The 27,874-nt window shown below is 53.6% G+C and overlaps 1 non-coding gene and 1 pseudogene across 1 annotated transcript; both read left to right on the top strand.

The window, feature by feature from the left end:
* The window catches only part of LOC119567669, a 139,324-nt pseudogene extending 114,133 nt beyond the window's left edge, over positions 1-25,191 (top strand).
* LOC119567799 lies at positions 10,445-12,398 on the top strand. Its single transcript, XR_006285862.1, has 3 exons — positions 10,445-10,587; positions 10,922-11,294; positions 11,880-12,398. It is a non-coding gene; the product is annotated as an uncharacterized LOC119567799 (transcript).
* Positions 25,192-27,874: the final 2,683 nt, after the last annotated feature.

The following is a 27,874-nucleotide window of genomic DNA, read 5'->3' as shown; positions in this document are numbered from 1 at the left end:
TTATCTAGACCATCCCTGACAGTGTTTGTCTAACCTGCTCTTAAAAATCTCCAAAGATAGAGATTCCACAACTTCCCTAGACAATTTATTCCAGTGCTTTACTACCTTGACAATTCAGAAGTTTTTCCTAATGTCCAACCTAAACTGCCCTTGTTGCAATTTAAGCCAGTTACTTCTTGTTCTATCTTCACAGGTTAATGAGAAGAATTTACCTCCCTCCTCCTTGTAACAACCTTTCATGTACTTGAAAACTGTTATCATGTCCCCCCTCAGTCTTCTCGTCTCCAGACTAAACAAGCCCTTTCCCTCTCCCCCTCCCCCCAATCTTCCCTCATAGGTCATGTTTTCTAGACCTTTAATCATTTTTGTTGTTCTTCGCTGGACTTTCTTCAATTTGTCCACATCTTTCCTGAAATGTGGTGCCCAGAACTGGACACAATACGCCAGTTGAGGCCTAATCAGTGCGGAATAGAGCAGAAGAATTACTTCTTGTGTCTTGCTTACAACACTCCTGCTAAAACATCCCAGAATGATGTTTGCTCTTTGTTTTGAAACAGTGTTACACTATTGACTCATGTTTAGCTTGTGATCCACTATGGCCCCAAGATCCCTTTCCACAGTACTCCTCCCTGGGCAGTCATTTCCCATTGCGTATATGTGCAACTGATTGTTCCTTCCTAAGTGGAGTACTTTGCATTTGTCTTCATAGAATTTCATCCTATTTACTTCAGACCATTTCTCCAGTTTGTCCAGATCATTTTAAACTTTAATCCTATCCTAGCTATCTAATCAATCGTCTTCTTAGTGTCCAACTTGGTTCTGAGTTCTTACAGTTCACTACCTTACAAACGAGGTATTTTTTTAAAGGAATTCAATATGTTTAACATAATTTACTGTGAAAGGCATACAGTTCCCTGCAAGCCAATAAGGTCTCGTTGGTACAAGGAAAGTCTTGAAAAGATTAAGTCTACCATTCAGCTGAGATGAGTCCTTCTTTTTATGGAGAAAATAGAATATCACGGCTGTTTTCATCATTTTCATCATGATAAAGGGCAGGCAAGTAGATTTTGTCAATCAGGTGTTTTAACTGTTCCGGAAATTTTGCTAGGTTCAGCTCTTTCCATCAGTGGAGACTGAATACAAAGAGCCAGATCCTCAGTTGGTCTAAATAATCGTAGCTCCAATGAGAGGTCTGCTGGGAGAAATTTGGAGGCCCGGTAAATTATGTTTCCCCCCTCCCATTTCACCCTAAATAGATAGTTTTGCGGGGGCACTGACCTCAGGACCTCAGTACAATTGTTCCACCTTCCCTCTCTCATCAGCCCTGTCTATTGATAATTCACACCAGCTGAAGGTTTGCCCAGTGAGAAGATTTGCTGAACGATGAGTTGCAATAAGTTCCATTGTTTACAAATTTTACTTATTTTCCTCACTTTACTCATGTGAGTGGAACCCTTGACTTCAAAGGAATCATTCATGTGAGTAAATTTTGGCATTTTTATTTTATATATGTCTATATATGCAAGTTTATTTATGTATTAACTGTTTGCAGAATCAGGGCATTAGATGTTATTCATAGGATAATATTCATAACAAAATAAATGGTTTATATTGAAGAGGGAGAAAATATAATTGTTGATTGCCAGTGTTGATTAGACTTTGATACAAAATATTTAAGGCTGGGATTTTCAAAGGTGTCTAAGGGAGTTAGGCGCCCAACTTCATTACATTTCATAACTCCTTTTGGATCCTTTGCAAATTCAAATCCAAATAGGGAGGGGGACTCAATTTAGGTTATGAAAAATGAAAACTCAGAACACCCAAAACAAGCAATCAAACAAAAATTCAGAACATTCACTGTAAAAGTCATTGATAGATTTCGAGTTAGGGACAACTTTTTCAAAAGTGGCTTCTAATTCTGAATGCCTCAAATTTGACACCTCAGCATTAATCCATCTGTGAAGGAAACTTTTGGCCAGCACTGGGAACCTGATATTTTTTTCTGAAGGTGTTTTAGAAACTCAGCATATTACAGTTTTGCTGTATTTGTGGGGCTTGCGGTCTGTTCTGTGGGAGTGAGGGTACCTGGATTCTGTGCCGAGCGCTTTTAGGGATGCATAGAATAGCTGTTGTATCAAAGGAACAGGAATCAGTACACTTGGGTTCTATTCCCATTCTTTGAGGGGAGTTAGGATCGTGGTCGGAGCAGAGCGGGGGCTGAGAATCAGGGCTCCTGGGTTCTATTAACGGTTCTGGTTGAGAAGTATGTTCGACTGACTAAACAGGGAGAAGAATTGCAGACTCCTGGCACAGCTGGTCAAAAATGTTTGAAATTCACAGTTTTGATGAAATTCTTCATCAGAATTTAAAATTCTGATAAAAAAGGGATGCATTTGTTGTGATTTTTTTCAGGAAAATTGCTTCCTTTGTTCTTTGGTCCTCTCTGGCCCTGAGCTTTGCTGTAATTGGCGCATTGCATGGCCTTGCACACCTCAGTATCAATTGGTCAAAGGAGGTTGCAACTGACTCATTTTCAACCACCCAAAATGAATGCTGGTTTATAGATGTAAATGGTTATTTATGCTCCAGAATTGAGTAGCTGTCCTCTGAACTGCAACTTTGTATAACATCCCCACTCCAACTTGGGACTTCAGCAGGCTTAGAACCTGAGACTTTCTGCACAAAAAGAATTAAATGTCCTCTTGCATGGTAGGAAGGAAATTGACAGGTACAAATCTCATGTCTTCAGTATTGACCTAAGTCTGCTCCCACTGACTCAGTGACAAAAATCCTATTGACTTCCTTCCTCAGGAGCAGAAATAGGCCTATACTGAGAACTTTTGAAAAGCTCACCCTATTTAGCAGGGATTTTCAAAAGAGACAATGGGGTTTTGTTCACTTCTAAAGGAATCTCAGATTGTGCTGAATGCCTAACATCCATAGGTCTCATTTGAAAATGATTTGGCTCCTGAATCCTGAATAATTTACAGGAAAAATGTTGTTTCTTCTGTTGAAATTTTTCAGGGTTTTGTCAAAAGGACAACCCCCCGCCCCCACCCCAGAAAACAACTTTTTATTTGAAAAATTTCAATTTAAAACAACAAAAATATCAATTAAAATAAAATCAATCTTGGGCTTTGGATGCTGACCGTGGAAAAAACATGTTTCATTGACAAAAACTAAAAATTGTGTTTTTCAAGGAACACCTGAAAATGGAATTTCTATCCTGAAAGTTTCTTTTTGGTCCAAAAGCCACTTTACACTGGAAAAAAAGTTTCCACAGGAAAATTTAGGACAAGCTTAAATTCACCCTGTGAGCAGAAAGGCTCCAGAAATGTAATAGCAATAGGATATTTTCAGCCTTAAACCATTATTTCCTGCCTCTTTTAATTATCTGCTCTTTCTGTGCATCAAAATCATCTGTAACCCACAAAGCCACGGTTGTGTTTAATCAGTTTAATTTCATCTCTTCATTTGTTTTGGCAGGTAAAACAGCTGACCACACTGGAAGAGGGCTATCACACCAGTGTGAAGGAATTTATTCTCCTGGGATTCCCTGGGACCCAATATTTGCAGATCTCGCTCTTTGTGCTCTTCCTTGTCACAGGAAATGCGGCGATCATAGTCCTAGCGGCAACCAGCCATCACCTTCGCACCCCAATGTACTTCCTTCTCTGCAATTTCTCCTTCCCGGAGGTATGGTAGACCAACCTTGTGTCCCAAAGCAAATCCATCTTCTTTGCCAGCTGTGTCCTACGGATGTATTTTGTTTTCTCCCTAGGATGCACAGAGATTTTCTCTTGGCTCTCATGGCCTACGATGCTATGTGGCTATATGCTATCCTTTGCTCTACAGCTCCATCCTGAACAGCACCTTGACTGCTCAGCTGGCTGTTGGCTCTTGGTTGTGTGGTTTCCTGGCTATTTCTGTCCCAGCATTTCTGATCACCAGGTTGTCCTTCTGTGCCCTAGTGTCATCCATCACTTTTTTGGGGACATAGCACCGTGGATAGTTCTTTCCTGCACAGATACCTACCTTATTGATCCGGTGGCCTTTATCATGTCCTTCATCGTCATCCTGGGCTCCTGTGTCATAACCCTGCTCTCCTACATTTACATCCTCTCCACTGTACTGACAATCCCATCAGATAAGGAATGGAGAAGGGCCTTTTTAACTTGCTCTTCCCATCTCACAGTTGTGATTATCTGGTACGGTTCGACCATTTTCCTACATGTCAGCCCTTCCATGCAGAACTCATTGGAATTGACCAAAATAGTCACCGTCTTGAATACTATTGTCACCCCCCTGTTGAACCCTTTCATCTACACACTGAGGAACCCAGAGGTAAAAGAAGCCCTGAGGCATGTATTCAGGGAAGCGATGTTTTTCAAAATGTGCTGGAGGTCATTGGCTGTCATTGGCAGAAAATGTGGTGAAAGAAAAATGAGTCTGCGCATGGAAGATACACCAAAGTTGATAGGGTACTGAAAAAACAGCAACAATCCCTGAGGGCCAGAAGTCTAAAGGTAATTAGATGCCTAACTCCAATGGAAATCAATGTGAGTTAGGTGACTAAATACCTTTAACAATCTGGTCCTTAGTGTCTCACATCCTTGAACATTTACAGCCAGATTGTTAAATGTATTTAGGTGCCTAATGGGATTTTCTATGAGTTTTAAGGGCCTAGATGCTTTTTAAAACCCCACTAAGCACCTAAATGCCTTTCAAAATCCAGCCCTTATGCATTATTATCCTCTTACTTTGTATTTAATTTAAAATGAAACAAATTACACATGTGCCAATTATTTATTTATATTAAAGCATGGCCTGTGGAGAGGATAGAGATATCGACAGGCTTGGCAGAATTCAATTTTTATTTTTTATAATTTTGACAGAGACTATCAAGGTTTATTTGTAAGCATTTTTTTAAAAAAATATTGTCTAATTCTATTTTCACACTTGTGGGAAATTACTGTGGCATGTCAGACAACAAGGTGGGTCAGAGAATAATTATTTAATGACAACTGGATTTTTGGACCTTTTTTTTTTTTGGTCAGTTGACATTCTGCATGGCGAAACTGGCATTTCCCGACATTTACTGATAAAAATTTAACCCTTCCAAACCGAGGTAAGATAAACCCGCAGGAACCTCAAATCAAGACCCCAGTGGATTTTGAAGGGGATTCAGAATAAAGTTCCGGTTCCAGTTCCAGACTGGGTAAAAACCCAGATGGATATTTTTGTAGGCTTCTTTTTTTCTTTGTTTTTAGTACACGGGCATTCCAAAATTTTGGAAAGATTGATTTCACATGGATTCTGCCGGTTTGGACTGAAAATATGTGAGAATAGCTTGCAAAATTTTGATGATGTCAAAACTGAATCCAGAATCTTAGTCCTGATTCACCTTTAAAATCACAGTGTGAGAGGAGGGGGATCCCCACCCCCCACTCCCTGATACCCCCTCACCCTCGCTGCGAGCATTTCAGCAAGGAGAGGAGATGTCGTTAGAAATCATGAGATTGGCTTTAAATAATAAATGTTGGGTTCTTTTGATTTGCTGTCTGGTTTTTGAGTCTTTAGGGTGCACTTCATCTTTTTATGGTTTTCTCTGTAACCATAAGTATGCCCTGGTGGCAAGAGGACTGGACTGCAACTAGGAGAATGAAGTGAGCTGTAGCTCATGAAAACTTATGCTCAAATAAATTGGTTAGTCTCTAAGGTGCCACAAGTCCTCCTGTTCTTAGTTCTATTCCTGGATCTGCCATTGGCTTGGGGGGTGACTTTGGGCAAGTAATGGTGTTAGGGGGCTGTATAGTCTGCAGTCAATCAGGAAGTGAGTGGGTGTGTGGGCAGGGGGAAATGGGAACAGAGAATGGGGATGGGGAAATTGGAATCATGTTTAGCTAAGGGCAGGAATGGGAACAGGGACACAGGTGTAAGGCTCTGTGTTATCAGAGCTGGGAAGAGGGACACTAAGGAAGGAAACTGGAATCATGCTTGCTGGAAGTTCACCCCAATAAACATCGAATTGTTTGCACCTTTGGACTTCGGGTATTGTTACTCTCTGTTCATGCGAGAAAGACCAGGCAAGTAAGTGGGTGAAGGAATAAGCCCCCTAACAAATGGCATCTCTCTGTGCCTCAGTTTCCATATCTGTAAAATGAGGATAATGATTCTCACTCCTTTATATAGTGCTTTGTGATCTATGGATGAAAAGAACTACTGAAGAGAGAGGGATAATGATTATGTAAAAGAAAATATGAAAGCTGATTTGTTGATTCAAGCAGTTGAGATTTGAAGAAAAACAACAAATATTGTGAGACAGACATTAAAAATCATAAGAAGATCCTAGCCCCACTGACGTCAACGACAGAACTTAATTTCAGTGGGGCCAGGATTTCACCCTATGTTGTCCAGAATTTTATCTTAACCCAACATTCAAACCCTTTGAGGCTTGCCTGCTGTCTTGGGCCAGACCTTCAATTGCCAATTTACAGTAGATTAGCATCCAGTCTACCAAATGTACTTAAAACATACGGATGTGCTATGTACAATTAATATCGCTTCATAAAATAACATGGAACTGGTTAAGACTTGTGCAATCTGATTTACCTAATATTCACATAAAGATCATTGTAAGTGGTCACTCACTGATTCACATAAGCAGCGTCCATGTTTCCATTGAATCTTGAGCCCACTGAGTTTCGTGAGTGTAAATTCTAACGTTTCCATGCACTCACAGGTGTTAGAATCATGAAGTGCCTCCGAAATGTGGTGCTTTTGTGGATAGCTATCACTTTGGGCCTGGTGGATGCTGTTTTCAAAATGTTAAAGGTTATGAAAGTGATATGTACAAGGAAGATTATGTCCACAAATCGTTCTCAACCAATTTAGTTTATTCTGTGAATTCTACTTTTGTGAGACACTATGCACTTGATCAGTCTGGATTTATTTATTGTTCCAATACCTAGATAGTACAATAAATTAGATTAGCTAGATAGATGTGTATGGGGACACAGAGAGAGATAATTTTTGTTAACTGTGATCTCCATACAGTTAATACACCTTCATTTCCCCTGATACTTGAATAGAATTTTACTGGTAGCTTTGGTTTCTCTTCGCAAACATGGATGTTTCAAATGGAATTTCTAGATTGTGCTTCACTGGACCATCGGAGCACCTGAAACAATTCAGGAAATATCATTTGATGGATCACAAGGATAAAAGAATAATTCAAGTTACTGATTTCACAACGTACTCAACTCAGCGTACAGTGATAGCAAGACATAGAAACACAGCAATTAATGTGAATGAGGGACCTGATCACCTCATACAATATGATTTTTATTGTGCGCTTTTTGTCTAATATGCAATATAAATCCCAGGCTCATGGTTCGAGGATCTGAGTATTTAAATTAAAGACTTATTTATCCTTCCTATGGAGTGATTATCAAGTTGGGTTACAAGCTTGGGTACTGATGTTACAAAGGGACATTGGACCAAATTCACATCTGGTGTAACTCACTTGACTTTGGAGAATTTGCCCTAGTGTCTCACAGGAACAGAGTGAGTGGACAAAAATCTCCTTCAACATGAGCCCTATATAAATACAAAAGAGGGATACACATTTCACTTTAAAGTAAGAGGACCGCAGTTACAGTGCAATGGCCCTCTGAGCTGAGCAGTGACTGCGCCTAAGGCTGTGACTTCCTCTGCCTCCATCAGAGGGGAAGGGCCCGTCCCCCTCCCTGCACCCAGAGGGGGCCGGTGGCTGAGCTGAGAACCCAGCTCCCACCCCAGAGCAACCAGCTCAGGATGGCACGAACTCTCCTTCTGCTTGTGCTGGGTAAGTGACCTCCCTTGGCCCGCTTCCCTCTGTCTGTCTGTCTGTCTGGAGATCCCCCCCCCCCAGCATCCCTCCTGCCCTCTGCACCCCCATCCCCTCCCTGGAGTTCTCACCTCTTCTCTTCTCTTCTCTCTCCAGATTCTCCCCAGGCCGGTGGCCCCCCCAGGTAACAACCTCTCCTCTCCTTGCTGAGATGCTCGCAGCGAGGGTGAGGGGTTATCAGGGAGTGGGGGGTGGGGATCCCCCTCCTCTCACACTGTGATGTTTGGAATTGCAAGGAAGGGGGGATCCCTGGGTGCCCCCCATGTCATCGCCTGGGTGGGTCAGGCTGCCCCGTTCACAGGCGCCTCCTATGAACCTGCCCCAGCAGCAGCTACGGTCCAGAGCCACATCCGTGGGGGTGGAAGAGTGACCCCAGCTGACGCCTGCTTGTGGGGTCCATTTGGTGAGTCCCAGCTCAGGCCGTAGGGGAGAAGATGCCCCCATCCCCCTGGGCGGTACCTCATTGGCAGCCTCAGCAGAGAGAGCGAGGTCTGGAGGGGCCATGGAGACTGACCTCCCACCTCCCCATTACAATGAGTCCCCCAGGCCAGAGGCCCGTGGGTGTGGGGCTGTGTGTGGAGGGGGGGCCTCTCTCTGCCCCAGCTCTGGGCTCCCACCCACAGAGGACTCAGGGCCGGGGGGGCAGATCCAGCACCATCCAGGGGGACATTAAAAGCAGGATCTGCAGAGACCCCAGAGGAAACGCGGTGGGTGGAAAAACTCCCCCCTGCCTTCCCCACATCCGGCCGAGCTTCCTCATGTCTCTCGGATGCCTTCTCGCTACTGAGAGGCAGGTGTGACGGTCGACTGACGGGTTCTCACCCCTCTTCCACCACTGCCCCCTGGATGGAGAGTGTGGGGTGAATACCCTGATGGGAAAGCGGTATCTTGGAGTTGAAACATTTGCATCCACAATCCTCCCGCTTTTTGCACCATAAAGGGGCAGGAAGGAGCAAGGGGCAGTTTGGAGACCCCCCCCTCCCCAGCCCCAGTTCAATGGGGGGACATGGCAGGATGTGTGGAGCGAAGAGTTTGCAGACAGACCCTGGCTCCCGGGTGGGAGGGGGCGGCCAACTGTGCAGACGGTCCCTGGGTTATAGAAGCTGGGGACGGGGAGCTGGCAGACGCTCCCTGGCTGGGGGGTGAGGCGTTTGCAGACGCTCCCTGGCTGGGTTGGCTGGGGGGTGAGGCGTTTGCAGACGCTCCCTGGCGGGGGGCGGGGCTCGCGGGGTCACTGTCCCTCCCAGCCTGGCTCAGGGCTTCGCTGCTCAGAGACCGAGCGAGAAGGTCCCGGGGGTGCGGATCGGGCCCCAGTCGAACCCTCTCCCCTGGGGGGCCCGGCCCCAGCCCCCCCTTCCCCTCCGTGTCCAGGGTCCCCCACCCCCTGGTCTGGGCCCATCCCCCGACTCAGGGCAGGAAGGAGGAGCCGGGGCCCGTGGACGCCGAGGCTGCTGTCGACGCCTTCCAGGCCCGGCTGCGGGGGGCCTGGATCCAGGCCCAGCCCAGGAGAAGAGACAGGTGCTGGGGGCGGGGGTCCCAGGGGAGAGGCGAGGGGGCCGGGCTGGGGGGATCTCGGGGTGACCCCATCTCTCCCGGCAGGTGCATGAGCTGTACAGGGATGTGCTGATCGGCGGGGCAGGGGATCTTGGGGGACGGGGATCTCGGGGTGACCCCGTCTCTCCTGGCATGCACAGGAGCTGTATGGGGACGCGCTGGCCGGGGGGCAGAGCTCGTTCCTACTGCAGCAGGAGTGGGCCGGGGGCGACGTGTTCAGCTGCTCCCTGGGGAATTTGCCCCCCGGGGAGGAGGCGATGCTGACCCTGAGCTACACCTGCAAGCTGCCGCTGGAGCATGACGGGGCCGCCCGCCACGTGCTGCCGACCGTGCTGCACCCTCGCTGCACGCCCCACGGTGAGACCCACAGATCCCCCTGCGCCTCCGCTACACGCCCCACTGTGAGACCCACAGATCCCCCGTCCCCACTCCGCGTCCTCCGGTGAGACCCACAGATCCCCTACCCCCATCACTGTGACACCAACAGACCCCCCCCGCACACACCCCATGGTGAGACCCACAGATCCCCCCCCATACTCCCCTGTACCCCAGCTGTGTGCTTCCAGCCATGCTGCACCCCTTTTACATGCCCCATGTTGAGACCAGACCTTTAGGTGCCCTAGATCCCGCGTAGCTCCCTGTACCACATAGCCCCCAGAACCCCAGCTACACACCCCACGGTGAGTGACCCCGCAGCCTGTACCCCCTGAAACCTCCATAGCCCCTTCTATGTATCCCACAGTGAAAGACCCACATAGCATCCATAATGCCCCATAGGCTACTACTGTGTTCCCTGCGGTAAGTGCCCCACCCCCCAGGGTCTGCAGTCCCCACCCCAGGGTATATGACCCACCCCAGCCATCCCGAAATACCCTGATGTCCCAGCCCAATACCACCCCAATAACTCATACCCCCCATCCTCCCCCCCACTCTCCCAGCCCCCTGGCCCTTACCCCTGTGTCTCTCTCTGCAGGGTGGGATGGGGAGAACATCACCCAGGAGGTCCCACGGGTCCTCAGGGGGAGCTGCCCTACACCCTGAGCCGAAGCGCCATGCTGCAGTCGCCCCACGGCATCGACCACGTGGTCTCCAACTGCCCCCTCACCCCCCTGAGCTATACAGCCAGGAACCTAACCACTGCCCAGGTAAGGGCTCACCCGGACACCTGGGTCCCAGCCATCCCTGCTGGGAGGAGGGTGCTGGGGGTGGAGCAGGGGGAGGGTCCTGGGCTGAGGGGTGGGTTCCAGGGAACGGGGCTGTGGGCGGGGGGAAGGTCGCAGGGGGTGAGAGATGTGGTGTAGGGCGCGGGGTGGGTCCTGAAGGGGGAGCATGGGCCAGACTCTTTGGGTGATTGAGGGGGTGGGGGATCGAGCAGTGGGGGTGGGTCTCTGGGGGCAGTCATGGGGCTCTGAGGGGGCGGCTCACAGGGGTCGACCCCATGCCCACTCCATTTGGGGGCTCGCCCCCATCTCCCCGCAGGCTGCCTGATGGGCTACCCGGCCGTGATGATGACCCTGCTGCCCAGAGTGCCCGAGGTGGTGCCGGCCCAGAGCCAGCCGGGGAGTTCGTCCTCCTGTTGGGCCGCTCCGGCAGCGTGGCCTGCCCCATAGACGGCAGAGACCTGTCCCGCCAGCGCATCAGCGGCACCAAGGGACGGCCAAGCGGGAGGCTGCGCTGGATGGGCCCGTGGGGCCGTGCCGGGGGAGCAGCCCAGGCTGGCTGGGCCCGTGGGGCCGACTCTCCATCCGTCTGTCTGTCCCTAGGAGACCCTGGTCCTACTGTTGAAGAGTTTGCCCCTGGGCTGTTATTTCAACATCTATGGCTTTGGGTCTGAGTTTGAGTCCTTCTACCCGTGAGTCCGAAGGGCAGGGAGGGGGCTGGCTGGGTTAGGGGGCAAGGCTGGTTAGCGGACAGAGGGTGTCGCTTGGTTAGGGAGCAGGGCTGGTTATGGGGCAGGGTATGTCTGTGGGTTGGGGGCAGGGCTGGTTAGGTGGCAGGGGGTGTCGGTGGGTTGGGGGTCAGGGCATGTCTGTTTCTTGGGGGCAGGGCTGGTTAGGGGACACGGATGTCGGGTTAGGGGGCAGGGCTGGTTAGGGGTCAGTGGTGTCGGTGGGTTAGGGGGCAGGGCTGGTTAGGGGGCAGGGTGTGTCGGTGGGTTAGGGGGCAGGGCTGGTTAGGGGGCAGGGTGTGTCTGTGGGTGAGGGGGCAGGGCTGGTTAGGGGGCAGGGTGTGTCTGTGGGTGAGGGGGCAGGGCTGGTTAGGGGACACGGGTGTCGGTGGGTGAGGGGGCAGGGCTGGTTAGGGGACACGGGTGTCGGTGGGTGAGGGGGCAGGGCTGGTTAGGGGACAGGGGTGTCGGTGGGTGAGGGGGCAGGGCTGGCTGGGGGCAGGGTGTCCCTGGCTCCGGCTGTCCCAGACCTGTCGGCGCCCCCCGCAGGCAGAGCGTGGAGAATACCCAGCAGACCAAGGCCGAGTCCTTGCAGCGCCTCCAGCTGCTCCAGGCTAACCTGGGGGGCACCGAGATCTTGGAGCCGCTACGAGCCATTTACCGCAGCCCCTGCCGGGACGGGCGCCCACGCCAGGCGCCGGGGCCAGCCGAAGGGGCATCCTGGGGAGGGCTTGGAGAGTGATTGTGGGGCCGAGGGGTGACGTGGGGGGTCGCAGAGAGGGATGCGGGCCTGCGGGGACAGACTCACAGACTTTCAGGACAGAAGGGACCATCATGATCATCTCATCAGGCCCCAGCTCCTCGCCCGCCCCCCCCCGCCCCCCCGTGACACTGCTCAGCCCCTCGCTCACCCCGGGGACAGCCCCGCCCCTCAGGCTGAGTCACCAGCACCCCCAAACCCTGAGTTACAGGCGTCAGGTCACAGCGACGCCCCCCAGTTGCTCCGGTTCAAACCAGCGAGTGCCCCAGGCTGCTGAGGGAGACCAACCCCCTCGGGTCTCTGCCAGTCTGAGCCGGGGGAAAATCCCTTCCCCACCCCACACGTGGGGGTCAGCTTGCCCAGAGGATGGGGGCGAGACCCCCCCCAGCCAGCCCTCTGGGAAGGATTCTCTGCAGTAACTCTGAGCGCCCCCCCACTCCCAGTGCCCCGCTGCCGCCCATGGGGTGTTTGCTCCCAGCTGCCGCTGTGGGCCATACGCCATTACAGGCCCCTCCTTGCCAGCCCTCCCTCCCCCCCGCCCCGCCCCCCTCGGAGGCTGTTCAAGGGGGAGACCCTGGGAGAGGGGATCGGAGAGGGGCTGGGGGCCCTGGGGGGCAGCTGAGCGGGGCCAAGGGGTTGCTCGGAGTGGGCCTGGGGCTCTGGGCCAGATGGGGGGCCGGTGCCCCTGGGGGGTGTGAGCAGGGTGTGGCAGGTAGCAACCGCAGGGGGTACCTCTGTATAGAGCTGGGAGGGGCAGCGTTTTGTGCTGTGCCCAGCTCTGGGGGGTGCCCTGCAGCCTGGAGGGGCAGGGAGGTCACTGGTGGGGGGATGTGGGGGGGTCAGGAGGGAGCTCCTGGAAAAGTGGCCACAGCAGTCGGTGGGTTCTTGTCTCCAGGGGCCGGTGAACAGGTGATGGGTGGGGGTTGGGGTCATGCCTCGCGGTTGGGGGTCACAGAGGTAGGGGAGGTCAGCAGTCCCCATCTGTCAGCCCCTCAGGGGAGATCTCTGGGAGGGATGGGGCTGGGGGTCTCTGGGAGGGTCAGTGGGGCAGACTCTCCAGGGGGTTGCTCCCATTCCCAACAGGGAGGGGGTGTCTCTGGGGTGGTTGGGGTCCGCGGCTCTGACAGCGTCTCTCCCCCCCTCAGCTGTTCGTGTTTACGGATGGGGAGGTAGAGAACACCCAGGACATCATCGCAGAGGTGCAACATCACCGGGGGACCCACAGGTACCTGGGGGTGCCTAACCCCCCCCAGCCCTGGCCCCATTAGCACTGCCATCATGTGGATCCCCACCACCATAGTGCCCAGCATCTGCCCAACCCTTTGCCTCACCCTGCCTCCCAGCCCCGCCAGCATGGGGAGCCCCCCGAGTCCAGCCAGCCCTACTGGCCCCTCTCCAACTGCCCTGCTCCCCGAAGCACTGGATGGGCCCCACCAGCTCTGCCCCTCCCGCTCCGGTCTCTGCCCCCCAGCAGGTGCTTCTCTTTCGGCATCGGGGACGGGGGCATGTGATCAAAGGCATCGCCCGGGCAGTGGGGGGCAGTGCCGAGTTCATCACCGGCGAGGACCGCATGCGGCCGAAAGCGAGAACCCAGCAGTCCTGGCTCCCAGCTCTTCCACTCGAGCCTACTAGACCCCACTCCCCTCCAGAGCTGGGGACAGGACCCAGGCGTCCTGGCCCAACCTGTGTGTGCCGGTCCCCCGCCAGGTGCTGCAGTCTCTGAAGTGGGCCATGCAGCCGGCGGTGACTGGGATTTCACTGAGCTGGGATCTGCCCCCTGGGATCCAGGCGGAGCTGCTGCAATGGGACCCCGAGGTGATCTTTGCTGGGCAGCGGTGCCTCGTCTATGCCCAGCTCCGTGGGCAGCCCCAGGTGAGAGAGCGAGGTCCCCACACTGGGATGCCCACAGGGCTTGGGGTTAGTGACTGAGCCAGGAGCCCCACAGTCACCTCCTGGGCGATAACTCTGACCCCTAACGATGGCCATTGGATCAGGGGTCTCTGTGCTACCCAAGCCCCATTGATTTCAGTTGGGATTGTTAACTCTGACCCCTAACGATGGCCATTGGGCCAGGGATCTCTGTGTCACCCCAGCCCCATTGATCTGAATGGGAATTGATAAATCTGACCCCTAACGATGGCCATTGGGTTGCAGGTCTCTGTACTAGCCTGGCTGCGTTGATCTCAGAGCAGGTCTAGACTACAAATGTTCATCTCCTGCCGACGTAGCACTGTCTGCACTGGGGGCTAAGGTCGGTGTAACTACGCCACTCATGGGTGTGGATTTTTCATGCCCCCGAGCTATGTAGTTCTACCAAAGTATGTAGTGTAGACGAGACCTCAATGGGGATTGATAACTCTGATCTCTGATGATGGCCACTGGGCTGGAAGTCTCTGTGCTACCCTAGCCCCTTTGAGCTCAATGGGGATTATCATCTCTGGACCCTAATGACGGCCACTGGGCTTACTAAGCCAGCCCCCCAAGTGATGTTAATTGTGTGTATTTGCCCCCTTTGTTCTGTAAGCTGGGTCTGAGGGGTCCCAGGGCATCTTCTCCCCCCTTGCATTCCACCTCTGACCACCTTTCTTTCCCCGCAGCCCCCAGACATTCCCATGGGGGGCATCACCCTGCAGTACCGCATCCAGGACCAGACGTACAAGGAGACGCTGCAGTTCTTCCTGCAGCCACAGGATGGAGACAGGTGACAGCAATGCTCCCCTGGCTCCCATCCCCCACCCCAGGCAGCTGGGTCCTGCCCCCCCACGTCCTCACCCCAGCCGAACAGAGACAGGATGGGACCAGCCTCCCTTCTGTGACCACGAGACCGCACTCCCTTCCCGGGGCCAGGATAGAACCCAGGAGTCCTGGCACCCCCCCCCATCCCGCTAGACCCTGCACCCCTCCCCGCAGCGGCTGGAACCCAGGCATCCAGGGCTGACCCCGTGAATCTCTCTCCCTGGGCAGGCTGCCCGTTCACCGGCTGGCAGCCAAGTCGCTGCTGCTGGAGCTGGAGGGGGCCGTGGGCACGGGGTCGGAGGGGGACGGGCGCCGGGCACTGGAGGCCAGCCTGAGCTCTGGGGTCATCTGCTCCCTCACGGCCTACGTGGGGGTGGACATGGAGCGGGGCAGCTGGTGCAGGGGCTGCTGGTGAGACGGGATGTCCCGCTGGCAGGTAACCCCCGAAGGGACCGGGCCTCCTGGCACCAGGTGGGGACCCAGCATGTGGGGGGAATTCGGGTGAGAGGTGGAACCTGGCACTGGGGGTGGTGGGGGGAACCTGGCGCCAGGGAGGGGGGCAATTCAGGGAGGGATCCCAGCATGGGGGGATCCCAGTGTAAGATGGGGGGACCCAGCATGTGAGGGGAACTCGGGTGGGAGGGGGAATCTGGCACTGGGGGCGGTATGGGGAGGTGGGGGGAACCTGGCGCCAGGGAGGGGGACAATTCAGGGAGGGATCCCAGCACGGGGGGATCCCAGTGTAAGAGGGGGGGACCCAGAAGGGGCATGCGGGGGGCGTCATGTTTATGGGGTAATGTCCCTTTGCCCCTCTCCCTGCCCCCCTGACTCCCGGGGGCTGTGCTGTCCCCTCCCTGCTCCAGTGCAACGGCAACCCCAATCCCCATACCTCCGGGGCATGGGGAGAGCAAGGGCACTGGCAGGGTGAGACTGGGAGTAGCCCACGGGGGTGTGTCGACCCCCCCCGCAGGAAGAGTGGGACCTGTGCCAGACAGACGGACAGAGGCAGACAGGCATGCGGAGACCCAGAGTTAGACAGGGACAGAGACCGAGAATCAGCCGACAGACCCAGACAAGGACAGGACGGAGAGACGCAGAGAGAGAAACAGACCCAGTCAGACAGAAAGACTGACCCAGAAAGATGCAGGGACAGGAGGGGCGGGCACATTGCTGTCATGAGCAGACCTGGCTAGTAGGGGCCTCTCGCCCCCCAGCATCCTGCCCTCATCCATGGAGCGCAGCACCCACCCCTGCATCCCCTGGGGCTGGAGGAGGGGTCCTGGCTGAGGGGAAAAGAATGGGGCTGTGTGGACTGGATGTGGGGATCACAGCCAGGGGGGAAGGGGCAGGAGCTGGGAGATCCTGGCTGTGATGGAGCTGTGGGGAGAGGAGGATGGGGCTGGGGGTGGGGGGGGTCCCAGCTCGGGGAAAGGGGCTGGGGGGTATGGAGGAGGGGTCCCAGGGTCCCAGCGGTGCGTTTGTTCTAAGTGCCTGGGGGAAGGGTCGGAATTCTCTTCCCTCCCTTTTCTTCTCTGGATCTGTCCGTCTATCTCTGTGTCTGTCCATCTGCTCCCTAAATTTCGATTTCATCATGGACTATATGGAGGTGATAGACTGGGTCTCGATAGACCCCATCTGCGAGCGGCCGGCGAGCGGAGTGCGCCTGGACGAACCGAACCAGCGCAGCGTCTTCAGGCACTTGTCCTGTGACTTGGCTGCGACACGTGAGTACCACGGCCCCGCCTGCCTGCAGCTCCCAAAGTCCAGCGCCGGCCATCGCCTCCCTCCCAAAGCTCAGCCAGGGGGGCCCAACACAAGGGCAGACAGTCCTGCAATCAGGGGGCCCCACTGGAGACGGCACCCCAGAACGGTGAAGGGGGCTGGGAGTCAGGACTCCGGGGGTGGGCAAACGCCAGGGTGATGCTTCATCGGGTTAGAGACCCATGTGTCCTGAAGGTCAAGGAGCTGTGCAAGTCTTTAAAAACGACATAGAAAAGGAAGGAAATTCCTGGGTGAAAAACCTTTGTGTCGCTGAGGGAGGGGGAATTCTTGGCTGTTTCTTTTAGTGTCGTGAAGCAAATTATCTCAAAAGAAAATGAATAAAAAAATAAGGAAACCCCCAGGCAAAAAACTCTGTGAGGGTGGAATTTGGGGTGTGAGTTTGTGTCAGTGAGCTAAGGGTGTGTGTGTGGGGTGGCGGGGGGGTGGGATCAGTAGTTTTTCATAACAGGAATGTCTCTGAGCAGTTTTCTCTGAAATAAACCCAGAGGGAAATTCCCAGGCAAAAAAACCTTGTGAAGCTGGGTTTGAGCTTGGAGGTTTGTACAGGCGAGTTCAGGGGCAAAAGTCTTTCTTGGCACCTTCTGGTTTATAAACGAAGAAACCTACGAAAGGCAGAAATTTTAAAGTGAAGGTTACCTTAAAACTTGCATTTGGAGAGTCTGGAAATACAAAGTGACTGTAGCCCAGATAACGTTAACTCTGTCCCGTAACCTTGGCCCATGCATGGCTATAATATCATATAGACTCTGTAACATCCCATCCCCCGCTACCCCTTTAGACTCTTGTGTCTCTCTCTGGCCGTAGGTCTGTATCGCAGGTTGTAGTGGGGGATGGTCCCGGGGTCAGACTGTGTTTGAGAAACACTGTGGGGTTGTGGAATTAATGCCTGGGCAGGAACAGTCACAGGGAGTTGGGTGCCCATCTGCGGTTGAAAGTTAATTGTCATCCCATGGGTGCAAGAAGGGGCAGAGTTAAGGATGTCTGTTTTGAGGTAAAGTGTGCAGAGGAGCAGGTTAAGGACACCCATGGAGGGACAGAGTTAAGGCCACACAGAGGGTGACAGTTAAGGTTGTTGGCTGTGCCCCAGCCTGGACAGGCCATGTCGCTGTTCTGTACCCACCACCCTCTGCCAGCCCCATCTTCCTGTGTCTCTCCCCAGAGCGGGCACCGGAGGAGTCTCCCTTGCTGAGGCTGGTGTCTCTGCAAAATGCCGACGTCTCGTGGAACCTGGACCCCCGGCTGGCTGCTGTGCTGGGGGTGAGTGAGACTGACGCCGAGGGGAGGATACCCAGTGAGGTGAGCGGGGGTGCAGAGGAGAGGGGAGAGATCAGGGGCAGGTGCCATGGGTTGGGCCTGTTCTCTGCTCTCAGATGAGATTGGGGGTGACCCAGTCGGGGGCGGGGGGTAGTCTGAGGGTGACTGGATTAAAGGACCCCTGAACCTGGAGCCCAGTGGGCGAGACGGGCCCAGATTGGGGGGCTGGGAACCCCCTAACGGGATCGGAGCATTTGATTGACGGGGCCCAGGGCCAGATGGAGGCGCCCAGGTTGGGCCCTGTCTCAGGCCATCTCTCTACTCCCTGGACATGGCACTGGGCATCTGGGTAGAGGGTCCACAGTGCTGGAGCGGGGACGATAGGAACCCTCTGAGTCGGGGTGGGGGGGTCCCAAGGGAAGGGGGAAGGCTGGGTGAGGGATGGAGGTCAGGGGAGGGGGCCAGGCTGGGCGCTGACTCAGGCTGTCTCTATCCTGCCCCCCCATAGGACGTGACCCCCAGCATCTGGGCCACGGTGCTGGCCATGGTCTGGCTGCACGGCCAGGCTGTGGGGCAGTGCGACGAGTCGAGCTGCTGGAGGCCAAGGCTGTGGGCTGGGTGCGGGACTGAGCAGGTGAGAGGGGGGGTGGGGGGCAGGGACAGGGACAGGGTCCAGGGTCTCGACCCTGAGAGCCCCTGCCCCATGGGGCCCCTAAGCCTGGGCCCCAGGAACCTCCATCCTCACGCCCCTGTCCCCACGGCCCAGAGCCATGAGCCTGCCCCCCATGTCCCATAGCCCAGCCCCCTTCAGGGACCTGAGAGCCTGTGCCCCATGGGTCCCAGGGCCGCCATTCCTGAGATTCCTGCCCCCGGGGGCCCCACAGCCCAGCCCTCGAGAGCCCCCATCCCCAGCCTCTCCCAATCCCAGCACCCTTCTGGGGTTTCCATGCCCCGCCCCCCAGCACCTTTACTTCCCAGGTTCCCAACCGCCACGCCAGTCCCCCCCATGCTGTGAGCTCTGTTCCCTTTGCCCCCAGGCCCTCCCCTCGTTCCCCGGGCTGGTGTCTCTCCAGTGCCCCCCTCTCATTTCAGGGGCCCGGCTGAGCGAGTCCCTGGAAGCTGCCAACGCCCTGCTGGGCTGCAGCATTGGTCCTGCCATCTTCGGGCTCTGAGCCCCCTCCGGGATCCCTGCACCCGCTCCCAAAACTACCCTGGGCATCCAACTGGGAGCCCGAGAGCCAGCAGGGGACACTGGGTGCAGACCCACTTGGCCGGCCTGTGCCCAGCCCGGAGCAAACCCCCAGCTGGGATCCCACCACTGCCACCAATTCGGATGCATCTGCCTCCCGCTGGCTGAAGAGGAGCGATGGCTGCCCCCCAGCTTCACCCCACTCTGCCCCACTGTTGAGTAACCCCTACGCTGCTCACAGCCGCCGCCTCCTCTCTGCATTGTGGGGGAGTCCTCGGGATCACCTGCATCAATGTCTCACATTTCTTCGCTTTTTACAAATGACTGAGGGGTCCCTCTGTAAACAGCCCCCAGCCCCCACCCCAGAGGTGGCTGCGCTGACCTCGCCCTGCATGAGCCATCCAGTGTCAACCTAGTCCCATCTGCACGGAGTTCAGCTACTGGACAGCCAGCCAGACCAACCGGATCTTTGCTTGTCCAAACACGACCTCCTTTTGTCGTAATGGCAGTTTTCTCTTCGCTAGACAATCCTGAACGCAAACACGAGCACAGTGCTTCTCTTAATTCTTCATTTCCTCTCTGCCTAGGTCCAGACTAGAGCTGGTCAGACATTTTCCAGCTGAACAGTGCTGTGTTGGCAAGTGCAATTCCGTGGTGAAGGCTGAAAGGTGGAATCAGGCAGCAGATGGAGGAAGCTTGCCCCGTGCTGCGTGTTGTGAATCCCTCCCCATTCACCAGCTGCTGAATTCTCTACCACAGGAAGAAATGCTTCAAAACCTGACCGTCCATCTAGACGGTTAATGCTCACGCTGTGTCCATCCTGGGCAGCACCAGGCCCTTCTCAGGACATCCTGGGACTCAAGCAAACGATGAAAGACCTCAGCTGGTTAATTCCCTGGAAAGAAAGTGCTATTTGCATCAAGAAACTGCAGAAACATAAGGAAGAAGCAAACAGTTTTCCCACTTCATGTTAGCCAGCACTGACCCCCTTTGAACAGCTTTCACCATATGACTCTGTGCTGGGCGGTGTCCCTATTTCAGCCTTTCCGTGTCTGAGAAGGCAACTCAACAAATTCAATTTACAGCCACATTGCGCAGCGACTCCAGGGAAGGATTAAGATACCAGGTAATGGATTAATTGCCTTAAGGCCTGAAGGAATGCTGCCCTGGGACTGAGATTTCCCCAAAGGCCAGACGGAATTCAGAGATCTTAATTCTCACTTCCCGCTGTGAATAGTGGAACTTAAATACCAGCGGTGACATCCTGGTCCATTGAAATCAAAGGCTGTTTTGTCTTAGACTTCAACGGGCACAGTATTTCAGCCCATATTACTAGGCTTTTGCAAATTAAACCCTGTGGCTGGGATTTTGGAAGAAGTGGTTGAGGCACCCAGTTCCAGGGGATTTGTCCTCGTTGAAAATCCCAACCTACTATCCTGTTCCAAACCCAATGAAGTCAGAGGAAAGGCTCTTTTCAATGGGAACTGGTTCCCCAGCTCTCTCTGAAACTCCAGCCGGAGTAAGTCTTTCCAGTGGTCTTTAGATAAACTCCGTTGGTAGAAGCTGATTGCCTAGCTCCCTTCGGTGCCTTTCGATATCCCAGCTTCTAGCTGACTCCAGTGGACTTTGAAGCAGAGCCAGTCTGTATACCTGAGCCTTTAGATAGATAGATAGAAAATCCACACACAGAATAACAAAATAAAAGCATACGACCATCTGTACTCACACGTATGTGACCATAAACAGCCTCATGTACTGTAGCACACCCATTAATGTATGAACCCTCCAGCCTGTAATGCCCCATCCGTTCCTGTCTGGTCCTGGGTCCTAGGTCCTCTCCTTGGCTCTTGCTGGGCTTGGCATGCTAGCGACTAGAGCAGGGGACTGGCCCATGGCGTTCCCAGGTTCTGTTTTGGTTCCTGGAGGTAAATGTGGCCTAGTGGGTTGAGTAGGGGCGACTGGGACTCAGGACTTCTGGCTTCTACTGTGGTAAAAGCATCACAGAGAAACCATAATAAAGAGAAGAAACCGATGTAAACACACTAAGCATAGCAGGAGTCACCCGTCAGTCTTATGGGGCCCCAGCAGGTCAGAGTCTTTCCAACGCTTCCGCCAGCCCACAAGGTCCTGTCCGCAGATGGGTCCGAGTCAGTTCAAGCTCATCCTTTCAGAGCAGAAGTCCTTTCTTTGTTTCCTCGTTTCTGGAAAAGCCAGCTTGACCCAATGTGTGCGAACCCCCCTGAGGGCGTGGAATTTCTGTTGAGCGGATCAGTCTGCGGTGGGGTGTCTACACTGCATTGTAAACCCAGGCTTGTGGACTCGGTGTTTCCAAGCCCGTGCTTGAGTGTCCACGCTGCATTGGAAGCCTGGGTTTACAGTGCTGGACCTGGGTCTGGGTTAGCTGTGCTAACATGTCCATACTGCACTGTGCAGACCTTCTGACTTGGGTCTGCGGCTTGACCCACGTCCACACTGCACAATGACAGGGCTTGGACCCGAGTCTCAGTGGGAGTCGGGCTCTGACCCATCCCCCGAGCAGCATCCTAGGACCCTGGCCCTGAGTGCTTCCTGCGCTGAGTCAGACTGACCTATGTGCACGGAGGAGGGGGCCTTGGGCTCAGACATGAGTCAGAGCCCGGGCATAGGGTGCAGTGTAGACATAGATAGTGAGTTGCTTTGCTTTACTCACCCCTCCCCTGGTATTTTTGGTTCCTGGAGAAGCTGGCATAATCCTCCCCCATGGAGTTATGTACAATTCCTGGCCCAAAATGATACATAAACTTAATACAGTGTGGTCACCAAAATATTGATGGGGTGCGATATCTAAGACTGGCCTGCAGAGAGCATCCCAGTGATGCACTGGTTTGGGGAACATGGGTGCTGAGTTCAATTCTCAGCTCTATCAGCTAATCATAGCGTGACCTTGGGTAAGTCACTTCATTGCTTTGTGCCTCAGTTTCCCCTTTGAAAAATAGGGATGAGGGTGATGATGATATTCCCACTTACGGCTGTGCTATGAGGATAACTCGAAAAATACTTGGGAGTCAGATACGACAGTGCTGGGTGCGGTATAATGCCTAGGGTAGATACATGAATGGTAACATCTTGGTCAGTTACTGAAGCAGAAATAGTTATGAGCAAGAAACTTCACTTATCAAATGTATATTTCACACCTCCTCTTGGAATAAATCCTTTAATCTTTGAGTCAGCGAGAGTAAACCTAGACCATCCCTGACAGGTGTTTGTCCAACCTGGTTTTAAAAACCTCCAGTGACGGGGATTCCACAACCTCCCTTGGAAGCCTGTTCCAGAGCTCGATTACCCTGAGAGAGAGAGAGTTTTTCCTAATATCCAACCTGAATCTCCCTTGCTGCAGATTAAGCCCATTGCTGCTTCTCCTCCCTTCAGTGGCAATGGCGAAAAATGGATCACCATCCTCTTCAGAACAGCCCTTCGCTTATTGGAAGCCTGTTGTGGGGTCCCCTTCAGTCTTCTGGTCTCAAGGCGAAACATGCCCAGTATTTTAACCTTTCCTCACAGGTCAGGTTTTCTAACTCTTTGGTCATTTTTGTTGCTCTCCTCTGGACTCTCTCCAATGTGTCCACATCTTTCCTTAAGTGTGGTGCCAAGAACCGGACACAGTACCCCAGCTGCGGCCTCGCCAGGGCCGAGTAGAGTAGGACGGTTACCTCCCGCGTCTTACATACGACCCTCCTGTTAATTCACCCCAGAATGCGACCAGTGGTAGGGCCTGTGTTACACACGAGGGAAGATGAGATGGTCCCATAGTTTCCAAGGTCAGAAAAGACCAGGGAGTCATCCCCTCCCGTCCAGTCCCTATAATGCTGCTTCCCTCTCATTCCTTATCCTTTACTGCCCTCTGGCGACCGCATGAAGCAGCCAGAATTTCGTGGACATCTGCTGTATTCTCCATCTTTTCTCTTTACCGGTTCGCTTCCAAATGCTTCCCATTTGTCAGTCAAAACTCCTAAGCAGCAAGGGCTGGTTGGGGCGCTTGGACTGTGGATGGGATCGCAGCGCCCCAGGCACCCGCCGAGATTTGCCTTTGTATTAAGTCACCAGCAGGGAACGCACGTAGGCCCCAATCCTGGTGAGACGGCCAATGGGAGGTTGGCCTTTGATCTCAGTGGGGACAGGTTTTGCCCCCACTGTCTATCTCGGTAGGTAAATGCCTCTGAGCACGGTCGTGTCTGAGCACACGCAGGGATGAGGTGAGTCCAGTGGAGCTACGGCCGGGTCACAGCACCTGGGGATCTGCCCAGTGACTCCAATGGAGCGACGGCTGATTGGCTCCAGCTGAGGATCTGGCCCACAGAGTTTAAGGATGATATTTTCCAGTCCTAACTAGGTGATTTGGACACACAATTCCCATCACATTTAGTTTGAAAACATCAACCTAAGCGACGCGCTCAGTGCCACACAGGGAGTCTAGGGCAAAGCCAGGAACTGAGCTGGGAGTTCCGAGGGCCAGTCCAATGCCTCCAACACACGCTCAGCCGTCACCGCCACGCTGGGGTCCGTGGGTGAGGGTCTCTGGCCTGTGCTATGCCCAGAACAGACTATATCCCAGGGGTCCCTTCCGGCCTTGGAACAGCTGGGAACCTATGAGTCTCCTAGCGAAACTGATCCGTGGCTGTTCAAAACAATCGTTTAGCAATAAGCGTCCTGCTCCTCAATGAAAATTGCAACCTCTGCTTTTGCCAAATGAACAGTTTTAGGAAGATTGATTTGTGGCCAACATTTTCAAATTGGGGGACCTAAAGTTAATAATTATTAGGCTGGAATTAGGCACCTAAATCCGACTGAATTTCAATGGGATTTGGACATCTAGCTTCTATAAAGCTGCTTTCAGAGTGCCAAACTTAGCTCTCATCTGGCCCAACCGTAGACCTCAGCCCCATCTGGTGAAACTGAGGCACAGAGAGGCGATGGGTCACACTTCCAAAAGCATCTAATCCTAGTATCCAGCGGGACAGGTTTTTAAAGGTATTTAGGTGCTTTGTGGAATTTTCACAAGTGCTTAAAGAGGTTAGATGCCTAACTCCCCTAGAAATGAAGAGAAATTGGGCATCCAGATCCCTTAGGCAGTTTGAAAATCTTAGCCTTAAGGTCTCTGTTTTAGTCTGGGTGTGTTTTTCAGGATTGCTGGGCAGCCCTCGCTCCCAGACAGGTGACTGAGAATTGCAGGTGCCCAACACACCTACAAGTCTGGCCACTTTGATTAGTAGGGATTTTTGCTGGCTAACTTTAGGCACCTGAGTTTGAAAACTTTTGCCTAAGTGATTTGGCTGAGGTCGCAAAGACAGTCAGGGCCAGCTACAATATTAAAGCTAAGGTCTCTGAATCCCCATCACGTGCTCCAAACTATTCTTATGAATTCTTGTTCTTCTCCAGACTTACACCAGTGAGACCAAGGTTAGAAACTGACGTCTGGAGACAAATCAGGGTCTCAAGTGCCCCAATGCATTAGCCCCACTTAAGTCACGGAAGGTGAATTCTGATTCACACTATGAAGACCCAGAACTGTAGCAGAAGTTTAACATTTTTGGTGGTATATTGCTCTGTGTGTGTGTGTATATGTGAGGAAGGGGGAATTTTTGGTAATACTTTTATGATCTCACTATGTGCCTCGGTTTCCCCTCTATGGCACATGGTTACCCAGTGCGGGGAAAAGGATTCCGTGTGTTTTCAGGAAAGGCTAAAAGACAGAGGAGTGTGCGTGTCAGCTCCCTGTCTGGGTGGCATGAAGAGTCGTTAAGGAACTGGTTGAAACTGACCCAGATGAACAAGGGGGCCAGCGAGACAATGCCAGCGCTGCCTGGATTTCCCCCCTTCTCGCAGGGAAGCTGAGCCAAGACACCCACCTGCCAGCTGGAGACCGGAGGACGGGGAAGGGGTGAGCTGGGGGGTCAGAGGTGGCTTCCGGACGCGCTCTCTCCTGGGAACTGACTACAGAGGTTCGACAGACACACAGACACAGCCTGGACATGGGGTTCACTGCGGCTGGGCGGGGCCCGGGGCTGACCAGAACAGACGACGTTTTCACCTTCATTTCTCTGTGCTAACCTAAGAGCTTCCTAGGCTGTGTCCACGTGACTAATAAACCCGGCTGTTTTGCACACGCTGCCCGAGTGTCACTGCGAATCCTGGGGGAGGCGCCCGGGTCCCTGCACAGTGGACACGTCTCTCTCAGGAGTCTGGCTCCGCTGGACAGAGCTCACGGGATGAAGCAGGGGGGCTGGAGCCACAGAGGGTCAGTCCAGGAGGTGGTGAGGCCACGTGGCCTCCCCTGAAGGGAGAGTGAGACCCTTTGGGGGTCTAGCCCATCGAAGGGGATCCGCCAAGGGACTGTTCCAAAGCTGGGGGCGCAGCACGGATCCTGTGGATCTGGGACAGTATGTGTGTGTGAGGCTGTGGGATCTCCTGTGTATTTGTGTGTGTGTGTTTTGTTGTTGTCCCCTGCTGGAGGGAAGGAGACCTGCTCAGTGTGTGGGTGCAGGTGCATGCATCCCTGCTGTCCTCTTCTCTCGCTCGGGTGTGGGGCGGGATGCGTATTTCCCTTCTGTGCCCTCTTGGAAGGAAGGACACTTGTTCTGTGAGAGTGGGTGGGTGAAGGGGGAGAAGTGCAAGCTGCTTTGTGATGCATGGAGACAGCTCAGTTCTGGCCTGGGCCTGGCCTGGCAGGGGCTGCCAGAGCTCAGAACTCCACAGAAATACCAGAGCTCTGAGGACGCAGGGCCTGGGCCAGGCTCCTTCGCCTGCGTGCTGCAGACAGGACAGGAGCACTGCAGGAGGAGAGCTGCCGGTCACAACTGTGGTGCATTGACAGAGCTCTGGTGGGGGGTGGACTTGGATCACAGAGGGTCAGGACGGATGGGAACTGTCAGCGCTGTGTGTTTGGGGCAGGGCAGCAATGACAGCTCCTTGCTGTGATGTATGGGCAGCGTTAGGACGGGCACAACAGGGGTATTGTCAGGGCTGAGATCCCTCAGCAGAGCTGTCAGTGAGTCAGGGCTGGGACCTCAGGGGGCTGCGGGTCGGGATTGAGGGGCAGCAGCACAGCTGTGTGTGTGTGTGAGCCCAGAGATGGAACGGGGTGGGGGAGAAGGGGGCTGTGGGTTAGGATCGAGGACATCGGCAGAGGTAGGGGTTGCGGGCAGGACAGCAATGCCCGTCAGTCACTGAGGCCTAGAAACCCAGAATTGCCTTTTGCTCACTGCCCCTGGGCCGTGACGCCTTTGCTAACCTCGTGGGAAACTGAGGTTTGTTTACATGTCTGTTTCACTGCAGCCCCCCCCCCAACTCGCTCACATTCCCTCACTACCTGAGGGTCTGATGGAATTTACAAAGGGGGGGATCACCTGTCACGGGCACTGGGAATGAACGGCTTGACTCCTTTGGCTTTACCCATCAGGGCTATCTGCCATAGGAACGGACCCGTCCCTTCCTTTGTCTAACTTTAATCAATGCCTCTGACTTTCTGTTCTAATCAGCCCCCACGAGACTGCCACCGAGACTGGCATTTCCCGGCAGGGTTGCCATTCTAATGGCCCGCGGCGGGACCCATTAAAGCAACGAGTAACTTTGTTTCTGCTGCTGGCCCGTAATTCCTCGAGAGGGTTGTCAGCTCTCCAGGCCGGGCCCTGCCCTGTGCTGGGCTGAGCCCTTCTCAGAGTGCTCATTAAGACATGTGAAGTTCTAATGACCAGTGTGTCCTCCTGTCGGTCTCCGTACACTCACAGACGCTGCAAGGCAAAGAGGAGAGAGTTCTTTTTAGAAGGAGCTTTGCTAACAGGAATGGTTTTAATGAGCACAGAATGAAGCGGCCTTTTGGATTTGTCTGGGTTTTTTTGTTTGTTTTTTTAAATATTTTTGTCCTAAGCAGAGCGTCAGTGAAATTAATGTGTTTCAAATGAAATGGATCCAGGCTGTACAGAAGGTCACCATCGCCTCCTGCAGCACCCCTTGCAGCTGAGCGGGGCTCTGCTGGGTGCTGCCTGTCTTCCCCCCGGAGATCACTTTGACTTTAAGGCTAGTAGGGACCATCATGATCATCTGCTCTGCCCTCCTGCACATCGCAGGCCACAGAACCTCACCCACCCACTCCTGGAATAGACCCCCAACCTCTGGCTGAGTTACTGAAGTCCTCAAATCTTGATTTAAAGACCTCAAGTGACAGACAATCCACCATTTACACTAGTTCAAGCCAGCAAGTAACCCTGCCCCGTACTGCAGAGGAAGGTGAAAACCGCCCAGGCTCTCTGCCAGTCTGACCTTGGGGAAAACCTCCCCCCAAAAACCTGCATGTTCCCACGTCAACTTTTGAATTAATCACACATGTATCTCTGTGAGTTAACGCTCCATTCACCTTAGTTCATAGCACTGTCAGGGTGCTCATGGCAAGAGAATCTCTCCTGTCTCATGCCAAGTAGAATAAACACATGCAAAAAAGAAAAAAAGTTGATATAATATCCCCTCTATTAGGGTTGGATTTTCAAAGGGCTTTGAGAGGGATTTAGAGGCCCAGCTCCCCTCGAATTTCAGCTGGCCCCCGTGAGCCTCTTTGACAATCCTGGGCTCTATGATTTTCTTCACTAAATTGGTGTTTATATCATGGGAGGCAGTGGCTGGGGAACTGGGAGCCTGCTGTCTATTTCCATGCCTACCACTGACCATCTGGGTGACCCTGAGCAAATCACATGACTCCTCCGTGCCTCGGTTTCCCCATCTGCAAAAGGGGGTTAGCCATGCTTTTCTTTCTTTGTAAGGTGCTTTGAGCTCAAGAAAATTGCACTGGGTATG

The sequence above is a fragment of the Chelonia mydas genome, chromosome 14 (genome assembly GCF_015237465.2).
Source record: "Chelonia mydas isolate rCheMyd1 chromosome 14, rCheMyd1.pri.v2, whole genome shotgun sequence".
NCBI classification, from domain to species: Eukaryota; Metazoa; Chordata; order Testudines; family Cheloniidae; genus Chelonia; species Chelonia mydas.
Note: the sequence above shows the minus strand (reverse complement) of the source record. Positions and strands in the feature narration are given on the sequence as shown.